Source organism: Triturus cristatus, chromosome 9 (genome assembly GCF_964204655.1).
Source record: "Triturus cristatus chromosome 9, aTriCri1.1, whole genome shotgun sequence".
Classification (NCBI taxonomy): Eukaryota; Metazoa; Chordata; class Amphibia; order Caudata; family Salamandridae; genus Triturus; species Triturus cristatus.
This window is the reverse complement of record NC_140592.1, coordinates 829,747,051-829,765,882: the sequence shown is the minus strand read 5'-3', so window position 1 is coordinate 829,765,882 and position 18,832 is coordinate 829,747,051.

Genomic DNA, 18,832 nt, shown 5'->3' with positions numbered 1-18,832 from the left:
TGAACTTGTTGGTGATGCTGGAGGTGTCCAACAATTTGCTGTTTGAGGCTCAGGCACATTATACCTGTTCCGCCCTACCTTGATTTACTTGCTTTTTCTGGTGGAGCTGGAACTAGCCAGTATTCTAAAGTAATAGACATTGGGACTCAAAGTGGGAAGAGGCATGTGGAGAGGTGGGTTAATTGTTCTGAGGTGGCAAAAGTGCGCTTGGTGCCAAAGGACCTCTCGAGTGCCGAGGGGGCTGGCATTATGCCGGTGCAGCTTGTTCCTAGAAGGAGCAATACTCCTGGTCTTTAGTCCCCCATCTGATTGCTGCCCCAGTGAAAATGACATTGAGGAGATTGTGCTCTGGGCGCATAATCTCTTCTGCCTCAAACCAAAAAATTAGGAAGTCTATCAGTTGCAACAGATGCTCCCAACAGCAACTCTACAAATCATTCTCTATTTTGAGTTTTTTCCAGGAATGCTTCCAGGTCTTCTCTTCCAGTGCTTTCATCTTCGGCTGTGTCTTCTTTGCAATTATTTGGCAATTTACTGCCCCCATTTCCTAGTACTACAAAGTAGATTCCAGAATTGTTCATTGTTGGTATGGTGAAGGGCAGCAAGTGCTCTGGGTCCTCATTTGGTGCTTGGAGTTCCTGGGGGTTTGGACCTGGATCTCGGTCTGCCAGAGGCAAAAGCTATGGCTGCCCCCCCATCTCTGCCTACCGAAGGGGCCCTCTATGAAGAAGATTCTAACCTGGGTGCTGGAGCCTGTCCCAAGCCTCCACATCTATCTCGATGGGTCGGTGGCTCGCATGTAGACCCAGAAGTTACCCTCGCAAATAGTAACTGTGTCATAGTAGAAGAGGAGGGGGAGTTTGTGGAGGAATTCACCTGGCCAAATAATGACTGTATCTTTCAAGATGGAAAAGGGCAAGGGATTCCCATTGTATGCTCGCCCTTGAACTTTACGTAGGATGTGGGTCACTCTTCTTTGAGTCCATATACCGAACCCACACATACATCTTTACCGCTCCTTTATCAGTTCTTCACCCCTTGAGGGCTACCTCTCTGAATTAGAAGGCAATCTCTTTCTACTTCCTAGCATACAGTTGAATTCAATCAATGGAGAAGGCAAACGTGGTGTTCCATCAGATTCTTTATTTTGCATTGAAAAAATGTTATTCTCTGTTTTGTCCATATTAGAGAAATTGGTGTCTAGTTCCGATCATGTATTAGAAATGTTGTCGGTAATTTTATCGGAAATGCAGAACATAAACAAGCCAAGTTGAACAAATGTAAAGAATATTGCAAATAATGTTAGTGTTAATAATAATGTAAAATCTTCAGGGCAGCCCGGAGGGGCAAAGGATGTCTTTGTCCAAGTGGGTAATCCATTGTGAAATGTGGTATCCCCAAAAAATAGTTGTTTACAGGACAATGAGAATCTTAGCTTAAGAGAGCTGTTTGGAGATCATAGACAGAATGGCCCCTTAGTGTCTGAAATGGTTATGATGTTCCTGAATTTCACAAAAAGGTCCAAAAAAGGAGTTAAGAAACATGGAAAAGAGATTGGATTGGTGTCTCAGGCAGGAGGAGGGGGTGGTGCCAGGCGCAAGGGGAACTTTACACTATTAGAATGTAATCTTGTCCATGTACCAAGCTGCTCTGAGCTCTAATGCAAGGCTGGGCCCTCATTGCCAGAGCAGGTGGTGGTTACAAAGAAAACACATATTAAAAAATCTGAAGATTTAACAAATGGAAAATGAAAAAAAGATTAGTTCCTATTTGTCCTGATGGGGCAGGACCTGGTGAGGTGATGCCAATGTTATTGGGGGGCAGTGCACCCTCTCTTTCCTCTGCATCCATAGATGTTTGGGATCCCAAAGGAAGAGAAAGGGGGGTAAATGCCTTGGATTGTATTTGTTATTTGATAATGAGGCTCAATTGATGAACAGAAATTCTATTCTATCGCCAGCCCCATCCCCTTAGCCGACTCATTCCCCTGCTGCCGGGCATTGGGTTCCCCCAGTCCTCGCTTTGCTCTCTTCCCCCTCTTCACACTTCTGTGTATAGTTGGGATCCCCCCTCTTGGGGAGCACGTGCTGCTATTTTTGATTGTGGGTTGCCTTGTGGGTGTGGTTTTAATTTTTGTTGTTTTAATTTAAAATGAAACCGCATAATGGGGCCTGGATGATGTGGTTTTTCGACATTGTTATCTAGTGAGAAATGCTCCTCCTGTAATACCACGTGTTCCATGTATATATGTCGTGTGTTCCTACTATTGCTAGCGGCCGGCCGGAAGGTTGTGGGCCCATACTTGTATACTTTTAAGACCTGTAATAAACGGTTTAAAAAAAAAAAAAAAAAAAAAAAAAAAAAAGAAATTCTATTCTAAATTATTGTTTGGCGATTGAAGCATAAACGCTGGTACAAAGCAGTGATATCAAATAGGTGGTCATCTACTCCAAGGAGAGGATGTGGTCCGTCGGCTAGACTGCCGACTTTGGTGCTGGAAATCAGGGTTCGAGCCTTGGGGTCGCGTCCACATCCTGTGATTCTGGGCAAATCACTTAATCTCCCTGTGCCTGAATATGTAATGTAAATACGGTGCTCATGGGCAGCGCTCCAATACCTTTGGGTCGAGTTCGTGCTATATAAAAGATGCAACAAAAAAAAATTCTAAAAAATAAACTTTTTCCAGAATCACCCTGCTACCTGGTCATTGCAAACCTGGTTCTGCAAAATTGTGATTATTTTTAAAAAAGAGGTATTGATGTTGCATGTGTGATCGAGCTTCCCTGGACCTCGACTCATCACTTGAAAACAGAAAATGAATATAGGCCAATGTTGGCTGCTACAGTGGAGCCTTCTAATGCTCTCCAACAGGGCCACTGAAAGATATTGTTATTTCACTTGGCCAAAGTGGATGAGTGGTTCAACTCTCTGAGGTCCCTGAGACTTTTCACCAAACTCTTGAATCTAGGGATGATGGAGTTGGGTGGCGGAGGTGCTGACTAATGTCCTTCCTGATGTAAAGCTGGGTGAGCCTTTGAGGTATCTTGGTTGTGTTGCTTCTGTCTTGGATCCTGGCTGGGCTGGGACATGATGGGGCAAAATTGAACTTCTTGAAGTCTTTAAATCCATTAATCATATGTTCCCAAAACACTTGGTCATGCTCTGAATTTTCTCTAGCAGATTATTTTGTTTTGTCGTGCAATGCAAGGCGATCTGATAGGGGCCATGCTAGTGGGGGTGGCAATATTACTTAAAAAAACAGCAAACTGGAACCAAGTGGTTATTGCTCATTCTCCGAATCTATACCTATGTTTGAAGTTGGCTTTTTGAGATGAGGAAGGCTGCTCAACCTCTTTCATATTAGAAAATATGTACATTCCTTGTGACAACCTGGTGAGTTCATCTTTTGCCTATAAGCATAATGTCATTTTGGCTGAAGATTGTCCCCTGGTAATATCCGTCAATGATTTAAATGCAAAGATCTCTAATACGGCCACCTCGACCTTTGCCAATGCTGAAAATGAAAAAGTGTGGTTCATACCAGAGATCTCTATAATAGAAAAATCTAGAAGTGACAAACGTGGTTTTTTTCCTTGAAATTTTGGGGAGGAATGATTTGGTTATCTTAAATGGAAGAACTCCAGCAGGAGTTCCTGCAGTCACCACTTTTCATTTGAATTTTTTGCAAAGTTTACTTGATTATTTTATTGTTTCTTATCAGATGTATGGAGCCTGTGAAAATTTCCTTGTACATCCGACTGCTATGAGTGATCCCTGTATAATTGGTACTACCATAGCCTTTAACCTTCTGGAATTAGCTCCCCGGAATCCCTCTTTGTGTAGGATCATTTTTTTTACAAATCAAATGTGCATGCCTCTTGGACATTTAAGAACACTGTGTCCGTAAGTTCTAAGATTAAAAATGTGTGCACCATATTGAATGAGTCTGAAGGGGATTGCCTTATATCCACTTATGAATCCCATATCGGGGTGTTTTGTAAATTAGCTCTTCTGATAGAGGGCCCAACAGCTCAAAAAGTGGAATCCTAGGTTGAAGGCGTTTAATCAGGAAATGAATTCTCTCACAAGGAAACAGCATTTGTGTTTTTTCTTTGTCTTGACTGCATGAAATCGATTGTCTGAAACATAGAAGATGCAGATTTTAAGCACAAGAATGCAGGAGGGCATGTAATGTCAAGTGGATTGATTTAAGGGAACTCTAGGGTTTCACTGAATTTCTGACACCTGATAGCTGAATATTGTGATGATAGGCTGACTGCGCATGCATTGCTATCTCTAAGAATGTCTGAGTGTCATATATATCAGAGTTGTATTCTACCAATATTGAGGAAGTTGACCCAGTGGTACTTTGTGTGAATGACGAGATGATGATGACGGATGGTGTCAACGTAGCTGAGATTGCTGGCTTTATAAAAATGTTTGGATCTTCAGCAGCAATGTGCCCTGTTGAGTTGCCTCTAGGGGTCATCAAAAAGGAGGCATGGGGATCCTTTTTTGGTCCAGTGTTTGAACTTTGTTATCACTATGGTAAAATCTCTTCATCTTTGAAGGGAAGTGTTATAGTTCTGTCGTATAAGAAGTGTCCCACCCCCCCTCCTGCAAGTTTTGGACAGATAGCAATACTGGATGCCACTGGCAAGCTCTTTCCCAAGAGTTTGTTTTCCCATCTACAACAGTTGGTAGAAGAAAATAATATTATTCCTCCGTAACAAGCAGGCATTAGGCGAAATCATAGCACCATTGATAATATTGGGTTCCTCCAAGCGATAATTGAGAAATATCTGCTTTCTCAGTGTATGCCTGTGTTTAGGGCTTTTATTGATTTCTCCACGGCGTTTGAACAACTTGACTGTGAAATGCTGTGGAGACAGCTTGTGCTCTCAAATGTCCATCGCCATTTCTTAAGGCTGATTATCGAACTCCACTCTGATATCTGGTGTCAAATTCTCATGGGAGGGATGCAGGGCTTATCTCAAAATGTTAAAATGCAAAATGGTTTCCAGCAGGGCTGCTTGTTGGCCCCCCTGGTGTTTTCCCTCTACATATTCGATCTTCCCGGTCTCTTAAATCAGGCTCAGGGGGATTCTCCTGAAGATTGGAACAATGTCTATCTGTTCCCTGCTGTATGCCAATGATGTGGCTATAATGAATTTAACCCCCATTTGCTGGCAACATCGCCTCTCTGCCTTGACGAAGTTTGCAGAGATCCATTTTTTTTTTTTAAATAAACATCTCCAAAGTAGATCTTGGTTTTTCGTAAGAATGGTACAAGGAACAGGGAGAAGTTCAATTGGTTTTTGGGGGAAGAGAAACTAGAAATGTTGGATTGGTACCTCTATTTGGGCAAGATCTTTTCTAATTGGGGGCGGGATGTCAGTCACATAAATCTCTGTGCAAGTAGGGCCCTTACTCAGGCAAATGCTCTCAATAAATTTTCTTAATCATGTGGGAGACGCCATTTGGGACATGTTTTGTCAGTCTTTATGGTTAAAATTCCCCCTTCATTATGTTATACAAAGAGGTGTTGGACATGAGATGTTGTGGCTTTTTAGAAGGGATGAAAGGGTGTATTTTCCACCAGAATTGCAATAAGCCCCCCATGCCCTATGCTTGGAATTTGGTTTAGACTTCTCTTATATTTTTGTCCTGGTGGCAGTTTTGAGGAGGGGAATGCACTCCTGTGTGGAGAGAAGAAAACCCTACATGCAGCTCTGAAGTCTGAAATGTTCTGCTTCGAGGTGGCAAAGGAAACTTCTGGGCTTGATCTGAATAGGCTTTTTCTTGTCCAAGCCTCTGCTAAAGAGTTACATAAACTACTTTTTGTAAATAAGTTTGGCTAGAGACAGTGCATTGTGCCAGCCTATCATGGAAAAACAGGTGGTTTACGATAGCTCTTTGGGGAACAAACCTCGGTCCTATTTCATTTTGAACTTTCCCCATAGGATTAAGAAGACTAATCTCCCTACTGAGCTTGGATTAGTTCTTGCTTTGTGTGATTACTAGAATTTGGGATAAAGTCCCAAAAAGGAAAGAATATGTTCTGCTCTGGAAGCTCGCACGTTTCTTGAGTCTCCTCATATTGAAATGGCCTGTCATAAGATTTTCCTATTTGTAGACACTTCTTAAATATCTACTAATGTATTTTAATGAATTATCGATCTGGTTTGTGATGTATAGTGCATGTTCTGGTTTTTTAACAGTTAGTGATTTGCTCTGCATGCAATGTAGGTTTTTAAGCATGTAATTCTGGCATATTCTATGCTGCTCAGTATACAACGTCACTTTCCAGGGCTGTTGCCTCTTTTTAATCACAACTTTTAAAATGTTTATGATCTTATTTTGTTGTGTCTTAAAATGCCTTTCTATGTTGTTGTTTATGTGGACCTCTGTTGGAGTTCTAAATCATATTAATAAATAAATACATCTTAATAAATCTTTTTTTTTTTTTTTTTTTTTGTCCTCATCTGCCAAGCAAGTTTCAATATGCAATCTTGTAGGTTTACACACATTGTGCTGCCTCAGTAGCCAAGACTGGTTGGGGCAGTAATAGAACGGAAAGCTCACCCCTCAGCAACATGTTTCAACCTACAATGATCACTAATTTGCTACCAGACAAGCAATTGCTAAAGTCCAGCCAAGGTACTAAACTTAGCACCATGAAACAAGTAACCCCCGGAATGAGATTGATGGCATAATCATTGGACCTGGGGAAAAAAAAAAAAAAAAAAAAAAAAAAAACCAGATGTTCAATGAACCCAATTCAGGAGGTGCCAGAAAGATCTTGTATCTGGATTACCAGATCTAGCCAGGTCTAGCTTAGAGACCAGCTAAGTAGAAGCATACCAGTCATTAATAGAAGGAGATGAAGAATCCTTCCATTTTCTGCATATCTCCCTCCTGGCTAGCAGGATAGCATAAAAAATAAGCTTTTTTGCCAAGGAGGGGACCCCTTGGTAGCAACCAAAAATTACTGATGTTAAATCTAGGGTAATGTTAACTCCAACAGAAAGTGAAAGAGTCTTACTAATGGCATCCCAAAATGGGGACAAATGTGGGCAATCAAAAAACATATGAATGTCAGAAGCAGCCACCAAACCACACCTCGCACAGGCCACACTACTCCCCTCAGAGAATTTAGAAAGACGAAGGGGTGAGTAGTATGCTCGATGAATGGTGAAAAGACGGTTCCTGCGTAACCATGCAGGCTTGACAATATCCCACAACATCTTACAAGACGAATTCCAAAGATGTTGTAAATCGGAATTGATGACGTGTTGAGACCAAAGATCCTCTGGCAGTGAAAAAGTTCCGTCCATTTCCTCCAAGATTAAATTATACCACAGTGAAATTTCCTTCTTGACAGGTGGCTTATCTGCCAAAAGCGTTATAAGATAGCTATATGCGCCCAAGGGATATTTAACACCATGTGGAGGTTGAGCAGAGTATGCACGAGACCAGCTCAACATCTGAAGATATTTAAGCCTGGAGAAGTGTGGACCAATTTTTGTACAAAGATAATCCCAGGGTAACAAGTCCCCGTCAACAAATAGGTTACCCCACTCCTCCAGCCCTGCCTCTCTCATAGGTGTAGCTAGTGCATCCCCTAACCATGCTGGACCATCAGGAAGGCCCCACAAAGGTGTCCTACTTCCATAGTAACCAACTTTAATTGCTTTAGACATCTGGGCCCACATTCTTGCCATACCCCTTAAAATTTTCAATTTAATTTTTTTGAAAAACTTGGGGTTTCCAAATTTAAAAAGAAACCCTGACTGACTTACACCTTCTACATCCAATAACATTGAATAGAGGGAACCCACTCCAACCCCTACTGGTCTTTTTAATAGAATCCTGGCATGTGAAAGCTGGAAAGCCCAGGCATAGGCCTGGAGATCAGGAGCAGCAAGCCCTCCTTTTTCCCTACGTCTCCTAATTTTTTTCCAGGAGATTCTTGGCAGATGTTTATTCCAAATAAAGGTGCGGATATCCGACTGTAATTTCCTGATAGAGGCGGGATCAAAACATAAAGGTATCGCATTAAACAAAAAAGAAACCTTAGGCAAGATGGACATTTTGACAAGGCTGACCCTGCCCAGTAGGGAGAGTGGAAGATGGGCCCAGGACTGGAGCAACCTACGACAATCCTTTGCAATTTAAAAAAAATTAATAATAGTAATCTGATCGAGGTCAGATACAATATCCAAACCTAAGTATCTCATCCGACTCGCCGGCCGGATTTCAGAATCGAAGGTACTTTGATCGATGTTCCAGGTCATCATCTCAGTCTTTAGACCATTAATCTCATATCCAGAGACCATCCCAAACTCCGATGCCAGCCTGAATATTGCTGGGAGGGCCTCATGCGGGTCAGAGGTAAAAATGAGAATATCGTCGGCGTAAAGTGCCACCTTTCTCTCCCAGCCTCTGTACGCAAATGCCTTGATGTTAACACTATCCCTCAAAATCTGGGCAAAGGGTTCAGCATATAAATCGAACAGGAGTGGGGAGAGAGGACATCCCTGCCTAGTACCCCTCGAGATGTCAAATGAGTCAGAGAGTATACCATTAACCAAGACACGGGCACTAGGGTTACTATAAAGAAGACTAATCGCCTGACGAAATCTACCCCCCACGCCAAACTTTGCCAAGGCCTCCGACAGATACAACCAATTAACTCTGTCGAAGGCCTTGGTGGCGTCCAGCGTAAGAACCGCCAAGGGCAAAGACTTCAAACATGCCATATCTATTGACCCAATCAAATCAAAAGTTAGTTCAAAAAGCTGTCGCCCCTTAATAAATCCCTTCTGATCGACATGTAAAATGGAGGGAGCAACCAAGGCCAATCTATTTGCAAGAATGGAGGCAAAGATCTTATAGTCCCTATTCAAAACAGAGATTGGCCTGTAGGAGCCACAGGCGGTTGGAGACTTCCCTGGTTTCAAAATAACAGTTATGGATGCGTTATCCCATGACACAGGTGGTCGTACTCCATATAGCAGTATCTGATTGAACAATGTAACCAGGAAAGGAACAAGTTCCTGCTCCAAAGATTTATATATTTCAGCAGGCAGCCCGTCAGGCCCAGAGGCCCTGCCTTTCCTGGCATCCCGAATGGCTTCCCTTACCTCCTCTTCCGAGATTTTACTATCTAGCATTGCTGACTGATCAACAGAGAGTTTTGGTAGATCTATTTTCCCAAGCCATTCATTAATCATATCAGTATCCAATTTCTTATCTTCATGATAAATATCTTGATAGAAATCTTTAAATGCTGCTCTAATATCTGCATCAGAAGAAAGAGGGACATTATTGACATAGATCTGGTTGATGTTGTTACGAACCTGATCAGTTTTTACTTTCCATGCCAATAATTTACCAGCACACTCCCCATACTGAAAATGTGCGATTTTACTGGCCTCCCATCTTTCCTGAAGCCGCCGGTTAAGGATCGAGGTAAGTTGGCCTCTTAGGGTCAATAGTTTAACCCGCAAAGGTGCCAAAACAGCTTCTGTGGAAGCTAAGTTGGCATCAATGTCGGCCTGTGCACTAGTCAGGTCCGCCTCAACTGAGGCAATAGCCTCTCTATATTCCCTCCTTCTATATGACATCTTACGTGTAATAAGACCCCTCAAAGAGGCTTTAAGTGAGTCCCAGACCACACCAGGTCCAGCAGAACCCACATTCATCTCTAAGAAAGACCTCACTTCAGATTTTAAAAAAGTGACATCTTCAGGGTGAGAAAGTAGAGAGCGGTCAAAAGACCAAGTCCTTACTACGTCAGAGGTAGGTACCATAAGTTCCAGGAAAACTGCAGAGTGGTCAGATAAATGTGACGGGAAATAACAAATGTCCTTAACTGCGTCGGATAGACTATGGTTAATTAATATAAAATCTATCCTGGAATGGTGATTATATTTATAGTTTCTAAAAGAGACACCCTGCTGCTGCCCGGCTCTTAACCTCCAAATATCGATATATCCGTATTGTTTCATCTCATTCAACAAGAAAGATCTTGATTTTGAAGGGACACGGGATCTACTGTTATGAGATTTATCCAGGACTGGATCTAAAACAATATTGAAGTCGCCAGCTAATATAACTGGTTCCGGGAAGGACAAAAGGTGAGAAAAAATCACTTCCAAAGATGTAGGGTCATCAAGATTGGGACCATAATATCCAACAATAGTAAAACAGGCACCCATAATTACCACAGAAGCAATAACCCATCTTCCCGCAGGGTCGACTTTAAACTCAGTGACACACCTCGGGAAGTCATAGATTGTGAAGTTGATATCATAAAATCAATCCATTTATTCTTTTTAGCCAAGGTATCAATTTCAGACTGGATCAAATGTGTCTCTTGAAGGATGATGACCTGGGCATCAGAGTCCCGGAGATACTGCATCAATATTCTAGCCATAGGATTAGTACGGAGCCCATTGACATTCCAAGACATAATCTTTAAACTAGCCATCACCACTGAACCAGAGCACAACCAGTCTTGCCTTTATAATGCGACCAGATATATACCAGATATATACCGACCCACCTCCAAAAGAAAACTCGCAGTACAACATGAGAAACTTTAAAAAACCTACAGAAAATAGAAAAGATGGCTGATGAGGGACCCCTTACCCTTTGTGAATGTGAGCAACAACATTTTTTAAAGAGCAGGCAGTGGTCCCACAACCACTGCCCACTCTTAAAAATTGAAAAGGAAACTTTTCATTTTTTTTAAATGCATCCCATTTTCCTTTAAGGACCCCAGTGGGCCACCATCTTTGTGAGTGCTAGTCATTCCCAAAATGCGACCTGCCACATGAATATTAATGAGCTGGGTCCCGTGCAACCCATTGGGAATCACAAACAGTGTAAAACACACTGTTGTACATAGCTGTTTGCGATTTCCAAATCGCAAATCACAAAAATTGGCAGTTAGGAAATTGCAAACGGGAATCCATGTACATCTGGCCCTAAATAGTCTGCTCTCTTCTGCTTGTTTGACTCATTCACGTCCTCCCGTATGTTTGGTTTGTTGGGGTAACCCATCCTATCAAGGAATTTTGCAGTCTCTCATGTGTTTATTGTTATTTGTAAATCAGACCTATGCCTTTGAAGTACAGTAGTAGCATTAAAAACATCAAAATAAGTAAATAGTTAAACGAGTAGAGAACCTATATGTTTGTAAGTATATATGAATGTGAAGTTATTTTGTGAGCCACTCAATATTCTAAGATATGATTTTAGTTGATGTTGACCAACTTACCACATGAGGAGAGAGATTTGAAGTTACCTCCGGTGAGCCTGGAAGACTATATTACATCATATGTGAGTGAGATTGTTTTGTATAGGGCTCAAAACAAAACTAGTAATCTCTAGGCACACATAATGAAAGTTCAACAAAGTGAGATACATAGATATACAAATGTCTTTTTACTTGTTGGCATTCAAAAGGCAGGATGTGACTCAGTTTCTACTGGATGTGAATTTTAATACACTGTTGCTAAACCTTAGCCTCCTAAATAACTTCACTATGAAATGTTCATTCCAGGTGATAAATTCTGTGCAAAGATTTACATAGTGAAAACACCCTCTACAGAGTAGACAGTTACACCCTACCTCAACGTTTAGAGGTGTTCTTCAGAATTGCAGATTAAAATACCTATGCGGAGATTGGCAGCCTAGATTTACAAATATTATGCACTGGGTTTGTGTTACTTTTCTGAAGCAAAATCCAAGTTGGTATTTACAAACCACGCAAATGGTGAGTTACGTTGGTTTGTAACCAAAAGCAATGTAATGCAGCACAATGCTCTGCCTAGCAAAACTTTGCATGAAGGGAGCACAGGTATTTCTGTGCATCCACCCATGGATTTCCTGTTGTGATAACTAAGATACATCTGCATGGATGTGTCATGAAATTGAAACACACCTTTTCTGATAAATCTCTGTAATGGACTCTCACACATCACCCACAAAAAGGTAATGTCAGGTAAGTGGTATTCCAAAAATCAGTGAAGCATTCAAAGGGCACAATGTAAAGACTCTACAGAATAGGTTTTCCTATACTGGGGGACCTGGACCACAGTCCACTTTGTAAATATCTCAAAACCTATATGTGCACAGGACCTGTGGAATGAAGTATATCAGGGACACCCAATAGCATAACCAAATGCGAATGTGGGAAATGTGTAAGTGCATGTCAGGAAGGCAAACACGACAGTATCAGCATTTGTCACACATTTAGATAAAGTAGGTGTAAGGTTCACACACATAAATGGTCATGTGCATAGAAATGTCTACAAAAGAATGAAAAGTTAACACCCACCATGTGTGGAAAAACAAAATCTAACTTGCAAACATCAAACACATATCCAACGTACATCATAGGGAGAAGTGCAAGCTAAATGATATGGGCATTGGCCAAGCCAAGCTCAAATACATACCATATGAAATACCACCCAATACAATGTCAACCCCAATTGGACATATACATCCATTGAACATTTCCTCTTATCCTGTGTGACTTCAGGACTGGTTCCAAAGATAGATCATACTGACCACTTCAAATGGATCAGCAATCAGAGTGAAACAAATGCAACTGGAGTCACACCTCCCAAAGTATCCATTAACATCAAATAGGTAGAAACGTAATGGCAGGGCTAATGTGTGCTAAACAAAGCAAATGCTTAACTTTGCAAACACAATTACATGTACTAAACCAAAGGCCAATGGCCAGTCCATTTTCATATTGCGTGGTGCAGCACACTGCTGTGCCACTAAATTTGCCCTTCATGACACTGCCAGGGAACCTCCTCACGAAGGTGTATCCATTGGGCATGGCAAGCATCTCGAAGATTTTACTTGGGAGTGGTGCAGTCAGGTTTGGTAGGATTGGGTTTGGTTTTAAAAGGGGGGATCCTGACTTTGAGAGGTGTGTCTTTGGTTTTGGCAAGGCTTTTGGTGTTCCTAGGGGTATGGCTGCATTTAGTGATGGGGGATCAGATTTCTCAGGGGTAGATTGGGATGTGGAAGAGATGGGTTGGAGTGTGGATGAGGTCCTTTTGGCGTTGGAGGTGTCAGGTTCGACAGGGATAAGGGCAAGGGCAAATTATACACTTTCACAGGGAAAATGAGCAGGATGTTTGGAAGGGAGTTGGGGCTGGGAAGTAGAGGGAGTGGGTGGGTGTGTTATGGGTGCATGTGCCTGTGTATCTGATGTTTCTTTTTCATGTTTTGTAGGTGTCTGTTGTGTGATTGAGGGTGTGCATTTGCGTTTTTTGGGTGATATGGATGTGCTGGGTATTCTGGGTGTTGTGGACGGGTTGGTGGGTGTGGGTGTGGTGTATGTTTTAAGGCTGGGTGTTGCTGATGAGTCTGTGAGTATGGTGTATGTTATAATGCTGGGGTGATTAATGGATCTGTGGGTGTGGGTGTGGTGTCTGTTGTAATGCTGGGTATTAGGGGTGAGTTTGTGGGTGCGGGTGTGGTGTCTGTTGTAATGCTGTTGGCAGTGGATGGGTCTTTGGGTGCAGGTGTGGTTTTTGTTGTAATACTAGGTATTGTGGATGAGTCTGTGGGTGTGGTATCTGGGGTTATGTTGGTGGAGGCTGGTAGTGAGGGGGTGAGTGTCTTGTGAGTTGATGCATGCCTCTGTGTTCTTTGTTGTTTATATTGGCGTGTGCTGCTTGCAGCTATTCAAGTGTGTATATGCGTATGTGTGAGTATGTTTGGGATAGGCATAGGAAAAGGGAATATGGATAGGGAGAGGCAGGAGGTGGAGTGGAAATTTGGGATGGTTAGAAGGTTGCTGTGAGAGAGGAGGCTGGAGCCTGAAAATATCTTCTGTGGGGCATACATAGCACTGTGGACACCTTCAAGGTAGGCCACCATCTGTTGCACTTGGCTTCCTTGCCAATGGATGGCATTAAGTAGTGCTGTCTAGCTCACAGCGATGTCTCTCCGGAGGTCAATAGCCTCCTCACTCAGGGCAGAGGGATAACAGGGCCTGTGGCTGAGATGGCTGGAGCGAAGGAGATGGCAGCCCACCACTCAGAGTGTCTACTGGAGGATGACTCTGATAATAAAGAAGCCAAGCTTCCGTCCTCTGTGACACTCCACACACCCTCTCGGTCACTGGGTCTCTCCATGCCTGCTCTCTCAAGAAACAGAATCACTGTGACAGCTGCTACCCAACAATGTTGGACCTGCCTCCTCCGGTTGTCTGGGATGATGCAGAAATGAAATTGAAAATAGGTTTATTGCTTGTGCAAAACACACTTGATCAACAGCTTTGATCACAGAACATTAAGTGTACAGAAGACTTCAGCTACAAGGTCCACTATATTGGCTTCAACATTAGCATGCGAACATGCATGCATGCTACATGACCTTTAAACAGTTGCTCACAGTGAAGGCATAACCACATACAGCTCCAATTGCATGAATCATGTAGTCTTAAATCCATCCTCATGTATCTATGAGGAAACTTGATCAATTTGCATAGTTTGGCTCTAGTTGTATACCTTAGTAACCTGATGTCATCAAATAGGATGACAATGACAAATTCATTCCTACAGATTTCACACAATGCCTTGTAATCAGCAATAGGTTATATACCTAATACCACATTATGATGAAATGATGGCCAACTGATACAGCTATGTCTTCAGTAGCAGGAAGAAGGTGACATGGAAATGCTGCTTTCACATTGTTGATACTTCCTATTTAAAACCTCCTCATATGTCCACTGTCAGAATAGTCTCATAAAACCTGTACTTAAGCAGCTTTGCTGTGTATCACATGAAGCACAGAAAAGTAGATTGAAGACAATCTGGCCCAAATATCTGGGAGATATGTGTACAAATATCTACAGCCTAATGAAACAGTTAGGCCTAGAGACATCACCAGTCCAGGTTGGTACCATAGACCATTAGAGGTTGTTGAGGTTCGGGGAATCTCCATCACATGAAGAGGTGATTTAACCTGTGTCCTAATTGCGAAGCGCATTACAAATTCTTTTGGATTACTGAATGTAGACACTCACATATGATAACTACATTTCTGCCTGTCTCTCCCTGATGCATGTCACAAGTCAGTAAGTTAGCCTTGACAAATCAACATGTACAATTCAAATAACTGAATACTCCTACATTAATGGCATGGAAATTCACATTGTGAGTAATCAATATAAGTCTACCTGTCATGTCCTTTATTTGCTCAATCAATTGGCCCTAACTAATGACAGTGAATAATGGCGTAGGGTATGTGTGTCAAACCCACCAATGACTACACACTCCTGTCTGTGGTAACACATGAACTTTATACCCATCACAAATAACTATTTACAAATACATATTGGCCTACACATACATTTGAGATGAAATCAGACATCAACCTATGAAGACACGTAGATTAGGTATGAAAAAGTAGTGTAGATTAACCCTGGGTGTAAAACTCCACTCGTGGAGTTTGTTGAATTACCAATAAACTCCGCACTCTGCAACGAAAAGGAGATTTTTTGGTTAGTGTGCTTGAAATGTCTTTTTGTGTGCACAGGTGCAACTTGCTGGGTGCTCGCAATCACCCATGAGGTTTCCAAGGCCGTTTGCGGGCACCAAGAGATTTGCTAGCCGACCACATGCTTCCACCGGATTTTGCAGTTACTAACAAGTCATTTGGGCGCACCATTGACTTCCGGCGGATGCTTCCTGCCGTACACAATCCCGAATACGCAGGATCTACCGCAGCTGCAATCTGGGAAAGATTCACTCCTTGAGAAGCATCAAAATCTTCCCAAAATTATGATTTAGAGTTTTCAACCTCTTCGAATTGACATTTGGCGTTGTTTTTTGTGTGTTTTTTGGAAAGAAGTGTCCCAGAGTCTCCAACTTCCGGATCCTGTCCAGCAGGTCCCTCTCAGTGCTTTGTCCATATCCTGGTACCTTTTCATTTGGATTTGGAGCTGGAAGGATCACTCTTTGTGTCTGCTACATATCCCAATGGATGTAAGGACTTTGTATATTAGATTTCACAAGTAAGTTGAAAAACTGGTGCTGTTTGTTTGATTGGTACAAGCATCTGGATTTATTTGTACTTTTAATGTATTTTTAAAATGTATTGTGTTGGGTGTCCGATTGTTTCAGTAGGGGCCTAGTGATTTCTTTGCATTTTATTTGTCTTCTTTTGTAAAGGAAAACTGTTGCACAGTTTACTAAATTTTCTCAATTTTTTAACACATTTTCAATATTGATTTAATTCACTAAATGGCATAATCTGCCAATTGGCCTTCCAGACAGTGGGCCCAGCGCTAGTCATGGGTGAAAGAAACAACTGTTTTTGTGGTGTCTGTTGAATTTGAAACATTATTTCGGCCATGGATGGATTTGGATTGAAATACAAAATGTTTTTTTTCCCTGCCAAGGTGGGGTAATCCCTTTGAAGTATGCGTTTGCACTGTGTTGTTACAAACATTATTTTATAGCCCTCTTAATTTTTGATTTTGGCATTGCTGAATTAATGCTGTGATTTCTGTTTTACCATGCCTCCATTGTCTGGCCAGTGTGCATGTGTGTTTGTCATAGGCCACTATTTTCCTTTATTTCACATGCCTTGTGGCCAGGGGCCATTTCCTAAACAGTCAGTGTCCATGGACCTGCATGTGTTCTTTGTTTTTCAGGTTTCACCCTCCTGCCTCTTGTTGTTGTGACTGGTGGCCATTTTGTGTTGCCACTAGCCAGCCAGTATGCTTTCCCCATAGGCCTGCATGTGTTCTCTTTCGACCATGTGGTCGGTGGCCACTTTTTGGTGGCAGACAGTGTGCTTTCCCCATAAGCCTCTATGTCTTCTATTAGTTCCCAATGCCTTCCTGCTCAGTGTTGTTGTTGGTGTATGTAGCACTGGCTGACAGCCATTTTGTGCTTTCCACCATTGAGGACATTTGCCATAGGATACATTGATGATTGAGCAATGAATTGTCAGTTTAATAACTTATTATTATACCTTTGCGGATAGCTTCACTTATTTTTCATTTTTAAAATGTTAATTTCTCCCATTATTTTTATGAATTTAGAATCATGGTTTTCATTTTTTTTTTTTCAATTTTTGTTTTTGGTTCATACCATTTTCACTACATCTGGCATCAATCAACCCCATGTCTGCTATAGGTGCACAACAGCATTTTTTGTCTATGGATTATTCCTTTCATTGACAATTTTCAGCCGCACCTCCTTGAGTGCCACATCACACGTGAGTGACGTCACGCAATGTACGTGAAACAAACAGTTACATCTGTGTGTTATTGTTGTTTGGGTCTCTCTTATCCTTCCTGAGTGTACAGTCAGTCACCATGAAAATTAATGTTGGTGTGGTTTTTCGTTTTACGAATAGATCCACTATATTGTTAATTATTTATAATAGGAGTAACCAGTGACAAAAAGAAATTATATTATGTTTGTTTGTACTACTAATTGAACTGCAACAATGCCACGTTTAACTTCTGTCTTTCTTGCGTCTTTTCTTTTAGGTGCACAACAGATAACATCACCTACAGAACTGCCAGAAAGAAGGCCTGTGTGAAACTTGAGGCATGACCCACACATCAAAGACATCGCTCAGCTTTTGAAACTAAGTGCCACTGCTAACTGACAGCTTCAAGATGGCCCCAAAGAAAGGTGCAACCAAGAAAGTGGCAAGTGAGAAGATACTGGTATGTTGCCCCAGAACCTTTTTGGAGAAAAGAAACTGTGCCTGCCACATCGGCCTCTGGGGAGTAAGCTGGGAGAAGTACCCCTACAACAGTGGGCCCACCCCAATCTAGGCCCAAGCCCATGTCTGTCACAGATGCAGCCAGTCTAATCACAGCAACTCTGACGAGCAGTGATGTTAAAATTGACTTATCGCAAAGTAGTACCCAATCATTTGCAGGAAACTAAGAGAAGTGGACAACAACAACAACAGCCGCAACCACCAAAAGTAGTTCCTCCCAAAGTAGAAGTAGTTCAAGAGATTGAGCTTCATGCCGAGGAAGTAGATCAATCTCCTCTTTCAGAAGATCCATTGTCTTCCAGATCTTCCAATAGAAAAAGTAGGGTTAGTGGTGCATCATCTTCTTCTTCAAGCCCCACTTCTGGTATTTAGACACCGCTTGGATCACACCTCAGTCTGAGAGTGAGACACGCCACGAGATGAGACTAGGGAAAAGGAAGGTTCTGGAAAGCCTTAAAGTTATGGAGGCAGATGTAGAAGAGAAGGATGATGATGGGCAAGTCATCATGGCTGTTAGCTCAGCTCCAGTGGAGACAGACGTTAACCCATCCCAACGTCACGGGGGACGTGGCAGTGGTACCAAAAATCCAAACAAAGCCAGCTGCCATATTTGCAAAGTCCCGGAAGGAACCTACCTCCACAAACACCTAGTAGAAGTAGGTACTGCAGAGAGAAAAAAGTCAAAATGCCCACCGACCGCCAGTTCATCAGACATTGGCAGTGACATCAGCATCAGAATGTTGAGCACCCCAATTTGGGACTTCTTTTCGGTTACCAAGAAGAAGCTGAACATTGGCATATGCTCTCTTTGTGGAGCAAGTATTAGTGAGGCAAAGCTTGGTACAAACTATGGCACTGGGGGCCAAACAACCCATTTGAGAATGCACCATACGATCTCTTGGGAGGTGTACCTTAGTGGCTAAAAAACTGCAAGTGTCATTGTTGAAGGGGTTGAAATTGGGCTGAGCAGGGAATCTGAACCCGATCTGACCATGGTGGAAGGTGAAGAAGAGGAAGCCATTTTCATTACGCAAAGCAGCCCTCT